Below are 18,386 nucleotides of genomic sequence, written 5' to 3'. Positions count from 1 at the left end.
TCCGTTCGTATGACTATTCTCATAAATTACAACTAAACACGTATACATTTTATCCATCGATTTTTTCTAGTTCGTCTGTCTGATCTATTATCTGTTAGCATAATTCTATTCATCGGTTTGTATATCCGTTCGATTTTATTAATATCAAGGTCTATCTATAATAAAATAAGTCTCGTGCTAATCAAGGCTGTACGTATAGGGTACTGGGCACGAGATAAATCAATTACAGGCCTTTCTTTATAGACACATTTATAAAGTAAGTTATAAGTAATGAGTGATTAAGTGTATAGATTTTATTTTCAGATAGGCTCGTATTTTTGCAGTAGAAATAATTTTTATAATAAAATATCGCTTTTTCACGTATCATTTATGAAGAAAATAAATTTATTTTTGGTTAAAAACGTAGCCTATTAGATTATGAAATTATGATGTCTTTCAATTAATGTGCACGTCACGGACCATTAAACTATCAATATCATTTATGCAATATCAAATTAAATAAATTGAAAATATGATTAAAACTTGCATCCTGGCATTGTGACGAGTCATTTAATTTAAAATATATGCTTTCCACTTCAAATTAGTAGTGGCTTGCCCCTGTACATCATACTTTCCTTTAACATTAGAGTCGTGCCGGTCATCTATATAACACCTTTCGGGAGAAAATTTTTGAATTGAAATAAGGTAATTTCCGATTTGTATTGGAAGTTCTTATATAGTTAATCAAGGTCTCCTGCTAATAATGTTTCCATATCTGGTCTAATTTTTCAACTATTTAACTCCGTTCTCGAGATTAAGGAAAGGCAGACAGACGAACGGAGGGATGACAGTGGAAATTTATAGGTCTACAACTTTTTTTTATTGCAGCCCTATAAATTTAAAAAATATTATTAAAAATTGCAGCCCGGCATTATGACCATGTCACAATAAATAATTACTTATTAAATTGTGTAAAATATGATAAAATACTTAAAAACTACTCTTTACACATTAGTTCTTGTAATTTTTAAAAGTAACTACAAGATGTAGTATTTAATGGAATATATATTTAATTGAGTATATATTGTACTTGTGTTTTCTGATTATGTATATGTAATCAGATAGTAATGTAGATGTGTTAAAATTAAACGTTCTCAATAAGTTATTTTCTATTATGAGTGATCAATTATATTTACTGATATAGCTGGCAAACATTCTGTAGTTCAGGCAGTATGCTATTAAAACACAAAGAAAATATTACAGGATTATTTTAAAATATTCATAATTGTAAACAACAATTAAATATATAAAGAGCTTAGAATCTATTGTGTTACGTAAATTGATATATTTGTACAGATTTTTTGCATTAACAAACTCAAATGGATAATTCAAGAACGGATCAACACCCGGATCTTAAATTATCCATGAAGAATTATGAAATTCTGGATCGGATTTGAATTTGGATTCCTCCTAGTAGTAGTCTTCGGACACTAAGAGGACCTTTCTCCATGATTATCATGTTTGCTGAAATAAGAAATTCCTAAACTTTCGGGTATGGTTACTATAATGTGAAGCCCCAAAATGAAGACACCCCAATTCGTGCCTAATGTGAAATCTCGAAAAACATTTTCTAATTACAGGAGTTGCAATACACAATGATGACTCTTTACTTCTGGAAACCTTGTGAGTTAATAAATTATAATCAGCTAACTTATTTCGTTTAAAAATGTGTTTTGGAACATTAACAAAACGTCTATTGGCAGATAATGTGAAAAAATGTGACTTACATAAAGCAAAGTGGTCTACAAAAGCTCTTCTGACCATTTTTTGTAGACCTCTAGAAGGGTAACATAGCTACTTCACCCTTCTCGAAGCCTACAAAGTAAGGTCAGGAGCGGTTTGCGCTACGTCGTATCAAATGGTCGTCAAATATTGTCCTCAACTGTCAAGAGATTTGATGATACGTAAAGTATATCATTATTACATTTCAATCAAGAAAGGAAATCATCATCAGAAACATCAGACGATCGGATCTCAACTGAAGTTTGAACTCTTAACAGTACAAGATTCCAAACTTCTCAACTTGTATTGATATTTGCTGAAATTTATGTCAATATATGAAAAATAATCAATCCGTGAATATTCTTTACTGAATTAATACCTAGTAAAATGCATCATAATAAATCTATCTAGTTTCATTCTGATTCTGTTAAGAAAAACACTTTGATAGACGATTTAAGGAAAGTATTACTTTATTTACTTTTCGTAGAATAAAGAACAATACGTAAAACTTATTTCTGCTCAATTGCAATAAACTGTCGTTAATTAAGTCATGCCAGAGTTTGTTTTTTCCACGAAATCTTGAAGATTCTACATAAGTCCGGACGGTTTGAAATTGGTAATATTCTTTTCTTTTTTGTTAGATGAAGTCTCCAATATAAAGAACGGCACTCATGTCTTTGTAAATTATCAAAGAATGGTTCATATTGTCTGAAGAACCTATATCGCGCGTTGTTTATGCAGGAAATTATATTTCTCTAACTAAATATTGGTAAACTAATCGCTAACGGAAAAGGATTGTCAAATTGCCAAAACGTGTTGATGTATTTCATATACGGTATAATTTATCGCTGCCATTTTGTCTCGAAATTACTGGCTTGAGAAGTTAGCTGAAAAGAGTGATATATTACGTTTATTCTAAGAGAATTGATATGTATTCTATAATTATTGCAAAAAAAAAAAAAATTGTTCCTAATGAAATAATTTCAATTAAAATATTGTAAGATAGGTTTTTCAAACAAATTTTATAAATTTGGCAGCTAATTATTGATTTTTTTTTGCAGTTTTGCACTACTTGTTTTGTCAGTAATATTTAATAAACTTTCTTAAATATACATTTTTAGTGTAGATATACTGTAATTCGTGAAGCATTAACAGAAAATAACATTTGTATTTTCTTCAAATTAATTATAAAAAAAGTGTTTATAACAATAAAAGTCTAAGAAACGTACTTTAAAATATACTGAGATAAACATTTAAAATATATTCGAAGTCTTCTTAATGTGCCAGATGAACTTTAAAAAGCAATTTTATATAATTTCTCAGCGTAATGCCTGTAAGAAAAAATTGACTTAATTTATGTTTATGTTTCTGCGGTACTAGAAGAACATAATAAGAAGACTTCAAATTATTTTTTGTTTTAATATGCAAATTTTATATTATTACTTTCCCAGCTATTATACATAACAGAGAGAAAGTATGGCGATCGGTCAAAACATGACCCTCAAGATTTTTACATTTTTGGACTTGGAACTTGAGACATCGAGTATTGCAAAACAAAAAAATTCGGGGTTTTTTCTGTATGTATGAATGTTAATGTGTCTGTGTGGAGGGCACAATTTTGTTCACCCTGTTTGAAGCTTAATAACTTCTGTGCTTTTTGTCTAAACTTTCTGAAATTTAGCAGGGAGGTTTGTTTATTAGGGGATTCGATGTTATTACATTTTGGTTATTAAAAGTTGAGGGGATGGGGAAATAAAGAAAGTCGTGTGTATCTCCAGTAGGGTCGGACTTAATGATGATTTTATTATGAATAAAAGCATTATTAGCATTTAAGATATTTTATAAATCCATTTCTACCCTCAAAATTAAGCATTTTGCTATATTATAATAGTTTAAAAATATAAAAAGTTTTTTGATAAAATATGATAACAGATGTCGCCACCAAATGACGCTGGGAAAGTTAAGCAACTCGTTGCTGAAATTATTTTTAAATTTCGAGATCATCTTATACAGCATACATATTATGTTATGAATATTGTAACATTTATTGAAATTGGCATAATTTAAATTCCTTCCTATACATTTTCCCACTACGTTTAGCTTTTTCTTTGAATACATTGAACGTTGTCAAATAATTAATAGTTAAGGCCGGTGCACAAGCGAAAAAATTATGATAATCAATGTTAATTAAATTCAATAATAGTAAACCTGTCGTTACCCGTTGCAAACGCCACTAGATGGCACGATGCCTTAGGGTACGTTCGTTAAGTCAAACGAATTAAACGAGAATGACGTCATCGTTATTCTTGTTTCGTTAGACTTTTCGAACGATTCGTTATAACTAAATGGCTGTTTCTAAAATCGAAGATATGAATGTTGCTAGTGCAGCCTTATCCAAAATATTTTTCTTAGGTTGCTTCGGACGGACAGTTATTTCAATCATTTCACCTTTTAATTCACAATTTAAACAGTCGAGTAGATCTAGAAACATTGATATCGTCGGGCGCCATTTTCTTAACGAAGTAAACTAACTTTCCTTCGTGAGCTTCGTTAGGGTTTCGTTCGATACGTCATCACCGCGGAGCATGCGCACTGAGCAAGACTACTACTATTCGAACGATTCGTTACTAACGCGTTTTACTCGTTTGACTTAACGAACGTACCCTTAGAGTCGCAGTAAATATCTTACTACGGTATTATGAGGCAATTAGTTCTTGGAAAATCGTTGTTGAGTAAGCAGTTTTATTTCCCATAATTTCAGTATCATAAATTTAAGATAAGTTCCAGGAAACATACTGTATGTTCTCGTATGTTGGTGAAACACCCAGTGATGAGTTTAAAAATATGGCGCCTCCTAGGCCCACAATATGCTCAAACTAATGGTGCCATTTTTGCACTGAACGATTCTGTTTTATAATTTTAATTCTAAAATAATTGTATTTTTAGATTTTTAAATATCGAAAGGGCAAAGGACACTGCTATCGTCATTTGTACTACTACTCTGTTAAATTCATATATTGTATTAAACTAATACTACTTAATTGATATTGTCATTTTGTCCCTACTTAAGCTTTTAGTTTTCACTAATTCCTGTGTCAATTGTTTCTACATAAAATTATGTTTTCGTTATTTTATTGTTATTATTATTATTATTACTTTCAAAGTTTTGCTCGCCAAAACTTCGCTTCCCTAGGCCCAGATCTAGTGATTCTAATGGGAAATCCGCCACTGGAAATATCGACATACATACAATATATGTTTTCATATAAGAATTCTACATATATAAAAACCTATTATTTAATTCACAGAGGGCATATTTACGGGCCAGAAGGTTCTAAGTAAATAAGTAATACAAAGAATTTATGAACTTTTATGTGTGTAGGCAAAATGTCCTTTATAATTACAGAAAAATATACATTTTCTTTCTTCCAGTTTATTTTGTATAATGTACAGGTACAGGTACTATCACGATTTCAACAGCCTAATTTTCGCGTCTAACCAATTACCATTTCTCAATAGAAAATACTATCACCGTCGTGTCCTTCGTTATCTCTTTAATTCATCTTCTAAATCTTTCTTTTTTTGTCTTCTCAAAATAACATTTTTTGCCATTATTTTCTGTTCTTTGTACAGTATAGGTTCATACCATTTAAGTCTTCTTGTACCGGTACCTATTTCGAAAAGTCATTTTATTTTAATAATTATAACAACAATAATCATCAAAAGTAAGATTAAGTAATCAAAGCATTAATTTAAATGTTTGTTATTATTTTTGTATGATAATTATCAATAAATTCGAGTTCAGTATCATCTTTACATTAACATACTATTAAAGATGTTTCTTTATACAGTATTTATTTATATTGCTATTAATTTGCAATTAGTAGAGGTTGAGACAAGTGCGATATCACTCTCCAAATAGCATAAAATTAAATAAGCAAAATCATAATTAAAAAGAAGTTAATTTATATTATATTTTATATTTTAAAAAAACTTAAATTTTGGGAATCCTGTGTTTGTGACTGGCATTATCTAAACCTGTTTTCTCCTTTATCTGAATTTTTCTTCCAAGTTATATCTGATCCTTATGCAATTAATACTTCATAATTATATTACTATATTTATAAATAAAACTACAAAATAGTAAGCCAAACTTACAAATTTAAATAAATTAGTTAGTATTTTTATCCACAGATGGCGCAATGTGGGCATAGTTCCGGCATAATGAAAAATCATTATTTTATTTTACTTATATCTATAATTCATTCTTCTAACGAAATTCATTTTCAGTTTTTCATTATACATTAAAAATTGTGTTTTATTTATATTAGATAAAATTAAAAAGTAACCAAAAGGTTTTGTTTCTTTAAATTTTTATCGATTAGTAGTTGGTAAATTCTTATTGAAAAAACAAAAGAAGAAAATTGATTTCAAAAAGGAAAAGAAAAAAAAACTTGGCCCGCATGGGGGTCGAACCCACGACCTCCGCGTTATCAGCACGGCGCTCTAACCAACTGAGCTAACGGGCCATCGGTTTTGAGTTTTCTTAACCAGTTAAATAAACATAAATTAAATTTTTACTTAGAATTTTTCTAAAATTTTAAAATATGTTCTTTTTATATTATTATTAATGTAATATAAAACGTTTCTTTCAAATTTAATTTTAATTAACAAAATTAATCTCATTTTTTTGTTATTAATGTTTCCATCTCCTGATAACAGATGGAGCTTCGAAAGCAAAGAAAATGACCTTGTACCTCGTTAATTTTCTGTAATGGAAACACAAGGTCGACAGCTTTCATCCTTGTGTCAAAATGAATTCATATGTTGTTTACGCCATGCTCTAAATAATAATTTCGGACTTATTACCCTTATTATTTTTCATTTTCATTATTTTCTCTCAGATGATATGTGAAACTTACTCCGCTAAAGGTCATTAACCACTGAATTGACGTAAATCGGACTCGAAGTTTCGTCATTCTGACCCAACTCGTTCGACTTGTCACGTAATTATCTGTCTCTTTCCCTTCCTTATTTCCTTGACTATCAAAAATATCTAAATGATTTCTCAATCCAATTGAACTTATCTCGAAATCCATCATTTTAAGAATTTCATTCCAATTCTTCTCTCGAAGATAATCGTCAAGTTATCGATCTTATTTGTGGAATTTTTATAGTTATTTATGATTATAGAGGAAGCAATTTAATATAAAAAAAATAATTTACTTTAATTCTTTTTTCTTTTTATTCTTAAATTTTTTCTTGGTAATATGATTTTAAACCGTAAACTCCTCCTAATATTCTTGAGAATTTGTGCTTGAACTAGCTTATTTTTTCCTCATAATCTTCTTATCTTAAGTAGAAATTCTAGCGCTTTGTAGAAGAAAAAATAAAGAAAAAGAAGCGAAAAAATAACATTTGTTGGTAACTTCAACTTCTCAGATTTTAATAAAAGTATGTACTTACTGATAGCCTATTTGTGTGACAATGAACTATGCATTATTGCACGTATTCTCACGGTAGTTTAGATTGCAATCTCTTATATAAAAACGTTACTTTAAATAAAAAATTAATTAATACAGAACAACTTATCAGTTCACCAACATGCGTTAATATTTTATAACACTTTTATATTTTTATGTTTAATTTTTATTCAAATATATTTATTGCGATACAATATAAGATGCTATTTATTCTTACTTTAAAATTAATGAATTAATTAAAGTTCGAAGATAAAAGCTTTGTAATTTCGTTTTACTAAGTTTATTTACATTAAAAACTACATAACTATATATTATTATTAAGCAGCTTAATATTTATAATATTAAACTTTTATAGGATAAATATATGTATTCAGCACTGAGACTACTTACTGTATCATAATACTACAGTAGGAATGGATGTAAAGAGGAATAAGGACGATTTCTCCTAAGATTTACTCCTAGTTCCTCTGTACGGTTTAAATTTTATTTCACCTCAATTTAAATTAAAAAATCCATGTTGTGATTTTTCAAAATTTAAAATTATTTTCCATTATTAACACGTGTCATAAACTCTACTGTTTAGTATATACATTTACATTTACACCTTCTTCTTTATATTCGATTGTCAATATTCATATATTCGTACTATAATAATGTTAGACGTTGATAAAAATAGATAAAATCACCATTTAAAAAGTTTCTAAAACATATATTATTCTGTTATTCCCATAAAGTAAAAATTTATTCTAGTCTTCAGATTTACAAAAGAATTATTATAAATTATTCCACTGAATATACAATACGTTTATTCGTTCTGAATAAATGTACAGTACTATATAAAACAAGTTAACTATTAAAGTTCTATACTTCTACTAGATTGTAATATTATATAGTAAAAGTATTATTAATATATTATAAAATAAAAATGTATTATTATAGTTCTACTAGTATAATACTTTATTTCTACTTCAGTAAATTCTGAATTATTTAAGAAATGAATTAAAACAAAAATAACTCATATTATTTATACATATTTATTTTGAAATCTTCATTTAAATATAATTTATCTTCATCTCCAAACAGAAATTTTTCTATCCAAATTTTTCTAAAATTATACGTGATTTTCTTTTCCAAAAGCAGTCTTTGTGTCCAACACTGGTATTGAATTCAGTGAACCATACAGGACCCTTCAATAATCCATGACTTGTTTGAAGCCCTCTTCCGTTACTTCCCGAGGGGTGAATTCTATCGATTGCATTTACACTGATCTATACAAAAAGATTTATTAAAAGGAAAAAATCAAAGCTATACTGTTATAAACAGCAATGAATTCTTATGATTATTCTTTCAAAAAACAGACATAATGGAACTATTTGATAGAGGAAATGATATTTTATACCATTATTTGAAAGCATATTACAAATAAATACATATGCGATAAGACAAGACTCCATTGTGATTTCTAAGAGGCAATTAGACTTAAAAAAAATGACATATCAAATTGAATGACTGCTTTCATATCTCTAAAAGATCATATTTATTAACTTGACAAAGCCACAATATAACCTTAAGTCATGTGACACGTAAGGTTCGGTGTCCTTATAGTATTAGTTCTTTAGGAAAGAATCTATATTGGTCATCGATTAGACAATACTCTTTATTGGCCAAGATCAAGAGCAAAAAGAAAATAAATAAATAAATATGGCTTGGTTGAAACTTTTTATCACTTACAATTCATTATATTAAATTAAGTTTTATTGTTTTTCTTTAAAGAACTTTTCATAATAAAACTGTATATTTTTGTTAATTTACTATAAATATTAGACAACATAAGTAACTCAAGTGACAGTAAATTATAGTTCGAGTCAGAGCCTTTAAGAGAGGGGAGCAGGGGATTTTTTCTCGAAAACTTAGGTGGCTCGTAGTAATTCCTACCGTATAAAGTAGTGTTATTTGACGAACAACAAATAAAAGCTTTAAGACTATTTTTCATTTATTATTAAAGAAACATACGTACGTCATTTAACAAAAAAAAAAAAAAGTCAAATTGGCCCGCTCTACCCGGGCCTCATACAAGCTCTCGACGGCCCTGGTGTGAGTATTTAGTATACAGTAAAGTAAGCATAAAATCTTAATATATGAATATTATATATATATATTATGGTTTTATGCTTATTTTACTGATCATTTATTTATTGTTTTGAAACGGATAAACAAAGAATGTTAAATAGTCTGGTATTTTAGTAATAATCATCGTGTTCCAAAAAGTATATTGAATAAAAAACACTGTTCTAAGTAACAACTGAAACATAATATATTATATAAAAGTTACACTCGTATATTTAAATCTATGAAATTCATTCTAATAAATTAATCAGTTTAGCCTTTAATAACTAAAGCATATCAACAAGCATATGTTTTATTTAATTTTTTAATTAAGTTTGTAAGTTTTAATAAAAATATTGATAATATTTTTGCAATTACAAAGAAGCCATCTTTAAATTTTTATTATAAATTTTACACATTATTCTTCAGTTATTCTTCAAGTTCTATATATTAATGTCCAAGATTTACAAAGTTATTGTCTTATGTATAGAACGTCCTAAAGTTGAACATCAGGATGCTCTATAGGCCAGATGAAGTAATCATATCCACCTGTTATGTATTAAATTTCTTAAAATATAAGTCGAAATTGCTTTATAAAAGCAGATAATCAGTAACCCAATTACATGATTTCAGTATCAGATATACAAATAGCTGACGAAATCGGTACAAAATTCGGTACAAAATTCGTGATCAAAGATACGCACAGACAAACAGTACAGTCATTATTAAAAATTTTTAAAAATCAAAGGAAACCATTTCACGCATACGCCATCTATTGATTCCTTTTGAAACTATATACAGGAAAACGTGACAAAAGAAGCCTTATCTGTAGTATAAGTTGTAAGTTAATAGTCCACTCTAATATTACAAGATAATAAAAAAACTAGTTGAACCCAGTATATCTATTGTTCATTCATTATCATAAATAACATCTTAGATAATTTCTTTTTATTAGTCTTTTTACAAATTTATTTTCATATTTAGGTATCAGATAATGACTTATATTTATGTTTACTACGTCAGGAATATTAACTAGTTCAGAGAATTAGAAAAGATACCTTAACAAGTAACAAGTAGTTTTTATATTTTTCTATTTAAAATTACAGAAGTGATTAAATCAACTAACGATTTCATTGGCTGAATTAGATTACAAATTGCCAGAACGAGCTTTTAAATTAACCAATTAAATGTTAGATTACAAATATTATTTTTCACTTTTAGATAATGCAATCTGGAGTCCTGGAAATCTTCTGTTTTCAAGAAAATATTCTTTAACAATGCCTTAGATTTCGCCTATTTTATAATAAGTTAGCAATTTCTTACGTTTAAAAATTCAGATAAATCAATCCAAGATCCAAGAAACTGATGTAGACTTTTAACTTGTATAGCTAAGGATAGGACAGAATCGGGTTTAGGCTTATAAAAGACTTGCCTAGGACCCCGGATTTAATAAAAACCTGTTGATAAATTTGTAAATTTACATATAAATGAATAAAAATTCAAGTGAAACATGGTAATATTCGTAGCTTCTTCAAGAGAGTTCGTCAGATATAACAAAATTATTAACTCATTTTTAGGAGGCCCGATCTTAATTTTTATCAAAGTCCTGAAATTTCCTTAATCCGAACTGGAATAGGCCAGCATTTTCTATTCTAGCTTTTTCTAGAATAAACCATGCCCCTCTAATAATCATAATTACGGTGTATGTATGTAGAAAAACCTTCAACTTTAAAGGTCTCTTTTCCCTATATAATTACACAATAATTAATACTATAAGATGGGCATAATATATTTTTCTTTTTATTCTAAAGAGATCTAGAACAAAAACACTAACCTATCCTTTGAATTTTCAAATATACGTGATTCTTAGATTATGGATTCAGTTGATTCTCGAAACCTCTACGTGTCCTTCAGAAGTACCTGCAACTGAAAAATTTTATTAGTTAAATCTGGGCGTTTTAAAAGGTTTCCTTTTTCTTTATAAATATATATCATATAGTAAACTGCTTGAGTTACAACCCACATAAACGTTAATCAATCTTCTTGATTAACTGGAAAACCACAAGTATAACAACCACGCCTTTTAAATCAGATGAACCCGTTAGCAAACAGAAAACTGATATCTCGATCAATCTCAGAAAGATATCACTAATTAAATTTGTGATAAAACCACGTTATTTTTAATAGATACAGAATAATTTGACAACATTTTTTCTAGAATTATTTGAAAATTTGTATCAAAAAGTGGACCGTTTCATGGAATTTATACCTACAACGCGACAATTAACGTTAACACAAAGTGCGGCCCATGATTCAGGTACCATAACTTATTGCAATTGATTCTACAACCTTTGCAAAGTTTATAAAGTATTCGAATAAGTCAGAAATTTAATAAGCCGACTTTTAATTGCCCATGTAAGTTACCATTAATTGATAAGTGTAGAAACTAGTTGAAAGAAATGAACTTACAATGGTTAACTAACGTTCGAACCACATTTTATTTTTATTTCACAATAAACAAGTATATAAATGACAAATTAAATTAGTATTATCTGATTAACAAGCTTCTGTTTTAAGAAAGTCTTAAAAATAGCGTAATTTAATTGATTGAAATGAACTGAAAGTGTCTTGACAATACTATAAATAGAGGGTGTAATAAACTTAAGTAGCGTAAGAGAATTAAAAGGATAAGTAATTATATTCAGAACACGTTTGTAAATTGTTCGTTGTAAACAATTTCCAGACATTGCTTTAAAGCAAAAACTTTTTCTAAGAAGCAATTGAAAGAATGAGCGTAATAACTGGTGCAGCTGTTTCACTTGTTAACTTAACTCATTCTTCATCTATAAAAACTTTACCGAATTTCCTTTCCACATATGTGACGTCATGTTAAAAGTTAACAGACAAAGAACCAGCTGCCTACTTTTTTATTATGGCTGTTTTGTATTGACAGTGATTATGAAATAGTTTGCACTTTATTGATCTTACTACATTTATTTTTAAAATTTACGCATGTTTTTATCTATTTATTTTTTTAAAATGCCGGCGGTTTTTTGGTACTTTTATAAAATAGTTATTATAAGAATTTATTGTTCTTTAATTGGCATTTTAGGCACTTATTTTTTTTATTAAAAAAACAGACATTTAAGACATCTATTTATTAGATTCAGGTATTTTTAGGTGCATATTATACAATAGGAAATTTTTAGGCACTTCTTTCAATGGGACATTTATTTATAAAGTGTAAACACGATTTTAAGTCTTTACTTTTCAAAAAATGGACATTTTAGGCATTTATTTACAAATATAGCGTATTATTTAGCTTCTATTTATTTTTATCTAAGCATATTTTCGGCTTAACATATAATTATCTACATTTTATTGACAGATTTACCTTATTAATTCTTATAATTAGTAATATTTTTAGATCTAAAGTGCATAACATATCCATTCATTCACATTATTAAACTTTTTCGCATGTGTAAAACTGAAAATAAAAGTATTATGACGCGTAACGTATTTAATAGGCTTTTAAAGTTCTTTAGCCCGATATAAAGCTGGAAGTAAAAAGATGTAAAGCATTAAATTTATGACCTACTTTATAAAAATGTATTTTTAGCATCGTAATAAGTGCTTTATATTAAAAAAAAAATATTAATCTAGTTATTAATTTGATATCATTTATGTATGACTTTCTACAAGATTTAATGTTGGGTGCACATCCTGTTATTTATAACATATTTTTTCGACTTGTTATGATAAACAATTCCCCTGCTTAAACATGTACAACGTTACCGATTTTTTGTATATTAGCCTATTTTATTCCTTCTTCTGCATCATGTGATTACTTAATTATATATTTTAATAAATATACTTCATTTATAATACGCAAATTAATGCCTGTCAACAGTTGAAAGAGGGATAATGCCTTACTTTTCACGTAAACGTGAACCAATCAGGTTGAATAACCTCGTAGAAACAAAGAAGCTGAATCATATTATAAATTTAGAATATAATTTTAAAAGGGAATATTAACAACAAAAATAAATTAGTTCTTAAAGTGTCCACAAGGGAGAGCAATTCTATACTCTTGACTTAGTCCTTGAACCTCTCAAGAATCTACTTCCGCTCTAACATGTTGTTATGTCTTTTTAACGGGAGTTAGTGCAAAGTTTTATAAATAAAGCACTTGTTTTTAAAAAAATATAAATAAAATGTAATAAATTTTTAATAATATAAAGTTTTATAGATTTTATTTAAAAAAATTAATAATAACTATTAAAATAATGCTTTATAAAATTAAGTTCATGCCTATTAAACCTTTTAAAAAGTGTATTTAAACACCTTTATGTTTAAATAGTTTTAATCAAAAGTCCTTATTTTTACTTATAGAACCTTTAAAAAGTAGGGCATAACTTTTGTATGATTTTAAATTTTAAATTAGGTTGTTCTATTTTAATTATAATTTATTTAATTAAATATAAATTAATTCATTTAGCCTTCTTTTATTGATTTTTTGGGTTTTTCTTTATTAACCGTATATTATTTATATTAAATTTATGAAGGTCATAATTATTAATTAAGGGAGGCAACTTCTTAATCACTCGATTAGATCAGCATTACGAAGGATATAAACAGTATGACAATTTAAAATAAAATTTTATGGCGAAATGATCATCTTACGTCATAAAATCGCCTGTATTAAATCAAGGAAAATACGTATATTCTCTTTTTATATTGTATTGTTTAAATTTTTTTTTTAAGTAAAATTTCCTGGTTTAAATTTTAATTTTTAAAATATAAAATTGTAATTTTTTATGTGTTTTTTAACTCAAATTTCTGCGTAGACCTTGTTATCAGGGCTGACGATTTATTATACAGATTCTGGCTTGGTCTGTACCCTGACCAGAATCTGTATAATAAAATTTTAATTATAAAGTCAAAACAATTAATTTATGTAATTTCAAGTGCACAAAAAAAGAAAAATATATGTAATAAATAAACTGCGAGCATAGTTTCAGAAGGGAGAGAGAGGCCCAGGAGACCCTAGCTGCAGGACCATAATCGTTCTTCACGGCCCTGATTATCATTATTATTATTATTATATATAATTCCGATTGTTTGAAGTACTTCAGTTTAGCGCTACACACGATTTAGTGCCAGTTTTAGAGGTTAACTAATAGTGACGCTAAATCGAAGTTTGAGTGTACATGTTACAATTACTTAATATTAAAAACATAAAAAATGTCTACATTTTCTTCCAGAGTATAAATTAGACATATATTTTAATTGTTTTTTTTTAATTTAAAATAGTCCTTTAAGTTAAATTTTTGTTTTTATCTTTAACCTAACCTATTCAATTTTTTAACAATATTATAACTTTTTTATTTTGAATTTTTACAATAGACTGCTCTAGAAAGTAATTTTAAAATTGAAACAAAAATTAAAGACGTCTCGAACCAGACTAAATTGCTACAGGCTAAAGTTCTTCGAATCTTGGAATTCCAGTTATTCAACTAACCCGATTGTCTGGCTTATATGATGTAACACAGACGTTCAGTTACAAGATAACTCTTTATGCATTTAAATTTAACAATAATTGATATTTTAAAATTAAAATACAAGTTTTAAACAATATATTTTTGAAGTATTAATAATTAAATTTGCTATATAATCTACTTGCATCGTATAATAACTACGCAGTTTAAATACTCTTATATAGCGATAGTGTTAAGATATATTGCAATTTTAGAACTTAATTAACAGTAAATGTCATTGAACTTTAAATAATATAGAAGGAACATTAACGAAATTAATCGTAATTAATGGTTGTAGCCATTTTGTTTAGCCATTAGGCACGGTTGAGCCTTTCTCTCCTCATTGTTATTGAAGGAACGTTTTTGCTTTTTACATATTTCTCCCATTAAAAAAGAAATCTTTTGATTATTCTTTTAATAAATACACTTTATTAATTCTTCTTATAATAAATATTTGTATTTTATGCTCATAAAAATTCAATGAAATATTCATTCGCCACAGTCTTGAATAGCTTCACATTAATTTTTCTATACGACTTATACACAGTGTGAGATGTAAAAAAAGAAAAAAGAAAACCCTGTAAATTATTATTTTTCTTCGTTACATATCCGGTTTCCTTGCAATAAGTTGAGTATCTTGTTTGAGTTAGGTAACAAGCGTGTCAAATGCATCTCGTAAACTATAGCTAAGTTTCCTTTAAAAATAACTTAAAATTTCTTATATATGATGCTAGAAAAGAGAACAAATTAAATATTATTAAGTATATTAAGCATAATAAATTAACTTCTTTGTAATAAAATTTAAATACTCAGCTAAAGGACTAAAGTTTGAGGGAAAACATATCATTCTTCTTGAATTTCAGATAATTTTTTTCGAATTTAAGATGATCTTATAAAATATATTTTTTAATTTTTTTATTATATATATATATATAAAATTTTTGCTGATTTTTTTAATTAGATAAAATAATCAAAGCATGAAATTTGATGTGTGAAATTGCTTTTAATATTTCGCAAAAATTATAAATGAGAAAACATAAATAAAAATCAAGGCTTCTTCTTTAAAAAATATCGTTAAAAACTATTTTATTATAACAATTTTTATAAAAATATGGATCTAGGAGTGTATTTTCATAAACTCTACTCCAAAAACTCCACTCGTTTTTGGAATAGGAGTGCATTTTTAATCAAATGTATTAATTAAAAATAGCATTTGTGTATTGTAAATCTTTCTTTAAAAAATATATTACATTAGAACTAGTTAAGAATAATAATAATAAATAATAAAATTTAAAAAATGTATTAACTAACCCCAATAATAGTTGACTGCTTTCTGGGTTAGTTACCTCAATACTTGGGTGGAGAACATTGATCTAGAATAGAAAATCGTCATGTAAATTCGAATTGAAATCCAACTTATATTAACCTCCTTCAATAAAAAGAATATTTTATTGTTTTCAAAATAGAATAATCTATGTAATTTAATACACTCTGATAACCTATTTAAATCAAATGATTGATATCGAAACCAATTCTTTCATATTTTTGAGGTTTTCGCTTCTGGTTTCTTGTTTCCTGCTGAATACCATTTCAAACATTTACTTAAATTTATGTCTGTATTAACTTAAACATCTAAAGATAATAAATTAGATTTATTTTTAAACAATATAAATGTGTATTTTAATGGAATAAAACAAAAAACTAACTTAAATTCTTGTAAGAATTTGACATTAAGTTCACTAAAACTTTTGCAATAAGTCGATTACATCACAGATCTAACGTTTTCAATATGGAGTTCAAGTTTTTGATTTTTTAAACTAATTCATTAAAAATGAAAACCTTTTGCAAATATTTATTCATTATCCTTTGTTCTGAATGTAAGATAAATATTTCTAATTGCAGAATAGGCGTAGCTTTCATAACGAGTAGCAGCCAAACCTCTATGGATTCTAGTTAGAAGCTATGTGTGGTCTCTCGTACTTCACGCACAAAGTTTAATTTTTTCCTCGTGTTCTACTGAACTTTTTCCATATTGACAGTTAGCAATATTTAAAGCAATTCCCCATATTTGTTTTAAGGTCTTCAACTATTCAGGTTAGTTCAGGGAGCAGTTTCTGAACCTGTGATGCATCAACATCAGAAATGTCATCGTTTTTAGGAAATGCAAAATAGTTGAGTCTATAAATTTTTTTTACAAACTCTACTCCAAATATCTCGCTTTCTATTTCTATTCCTTTAATAATCTGATATTGTTTTTGCTAAAAATTTCACTTGGACCTGTTTTCCAATTATACAACTTTATATAACAGAAATAGGAGCAGAAAGAGCAGAACACAGTCTCCTAAAGTTGTTATTTTTTGGTTTCCTGTAAGTGTTATAAAGCAAAAATTGAGAAATTTTGTTTCGCAATGCCCTAAAGCAAATTGTCGCATGTTAAAAATCTGGACTTCGAGGAGGTCATAACGTATCATGTCCTATGAATGTGTCGTCGTGACATTTCCTAATTGGGGAGGACACGGGACACAACCTCACGCTTACAGACTTTGTGGCCACACTGAACAACTGTGAATAATCTGCTCTGTAATTATTAGAACCATAAAAATTTAATTTTGGCTTTTTAATTGTATTTATTTATTTATAACTGAAATAATCAATATTAAAAATTTCTGAGATAATACATCTATACATAATGTTTATCTTTCTTAATTTATTTATAAATAGCATTAAACAAACCGTTGTTTATCTGTTTTATCAGTAAAATTTTAAATGTTTCATTAAAATAACATGAGCCCTGAAAAGAATTGCTTCTACAATAAAACCATGTTCTTCTTATTAGAATTTAATTTAATTTCAATTATATGCAAATGATTATTTCCATAACCAGCTTAAATTTTTATTTTCTCATAATAAGTAGTTTATATGCATAAAGTATAATCATCACGAAAACATTCAATATCGTGACTTATATTGATAAATTCGTGAAGTTAGTTGAATCTTGTTAGTCACGATTAGATGATTAGAAATTCCGTTTATTATAATTATAAAGTTTTACTAAGCAGAAATTATTTTACTATGACGAATTTATTTTATTTATAAAATGGGTTTTATTAATTTCCAAAATTATTAATTATATGCAATGAAATTAATTAGTTACTTTGTCTTTTCTTCATGTTGTGTTCAAACTCAAGTTCCTCAACGTTTCCATATAATAAAAGGTCGCTTCAAGCCACATCATATTTTAGCGCTTCTATTGAAGAAGAAATATCATCTAATCAATCCATATTTTAACTCTAATCGTACGAGAAATCGCTTCAAGTTTCACAGCAATTTCAACCCTTCTACTTTACAAGAGGTCGTATCGCATCTTGACCGTTCAAATTTCTATTTTTAAAATCAATTCTTTCATTTGTAAATTATTCGTAATAAATATATGCTACTTCTTTTTCTTAAATATGTTATTTATATTTAATTTGTTACCATTCCCATTGAATCAATGTAA

The 18,386-nt window shown here is 27.3% G+C and overlaps 1 non-coding gene across 1 annotated transcript; it reads right to left on the bottom strand.

Moving 5' to 3' along the window:
• Positions 1–6,216: 6,216 nt before the first annotated feature.
• Positions 6,217–6,290, bottom strand: TRNAI-GAU (transfer RNA isoleucine (anticodon GAU)). The gene has a single exon. It is a non-coding gene; the product is annotated as a tRNA-Ile (tRNA).
• Between the last annotated feature and the right edge of the window lie 12,096 nt (positions 6,291–18,386).

Source organism: Centruroides vittatus, unplaced genomic scaffold (genome assembly GCF_030686945.1).
Source record: "Centruroides vittatus isolate TY-2023 unplaced genomic scaffold, ASM3068694v2 contig_9, whole genome shotgun sequence".
Lineage (NCBI taxonomy): Eukaryota > Metazoa > Arthropoda > Arachnida > Scorpiones > Buthidae > Centruroides > Centruroides vittatus.
Note: the sequence above shows the minus strand (reverse complement) of the source record. Positions and strands in the feature narration are given on the sequence as shown.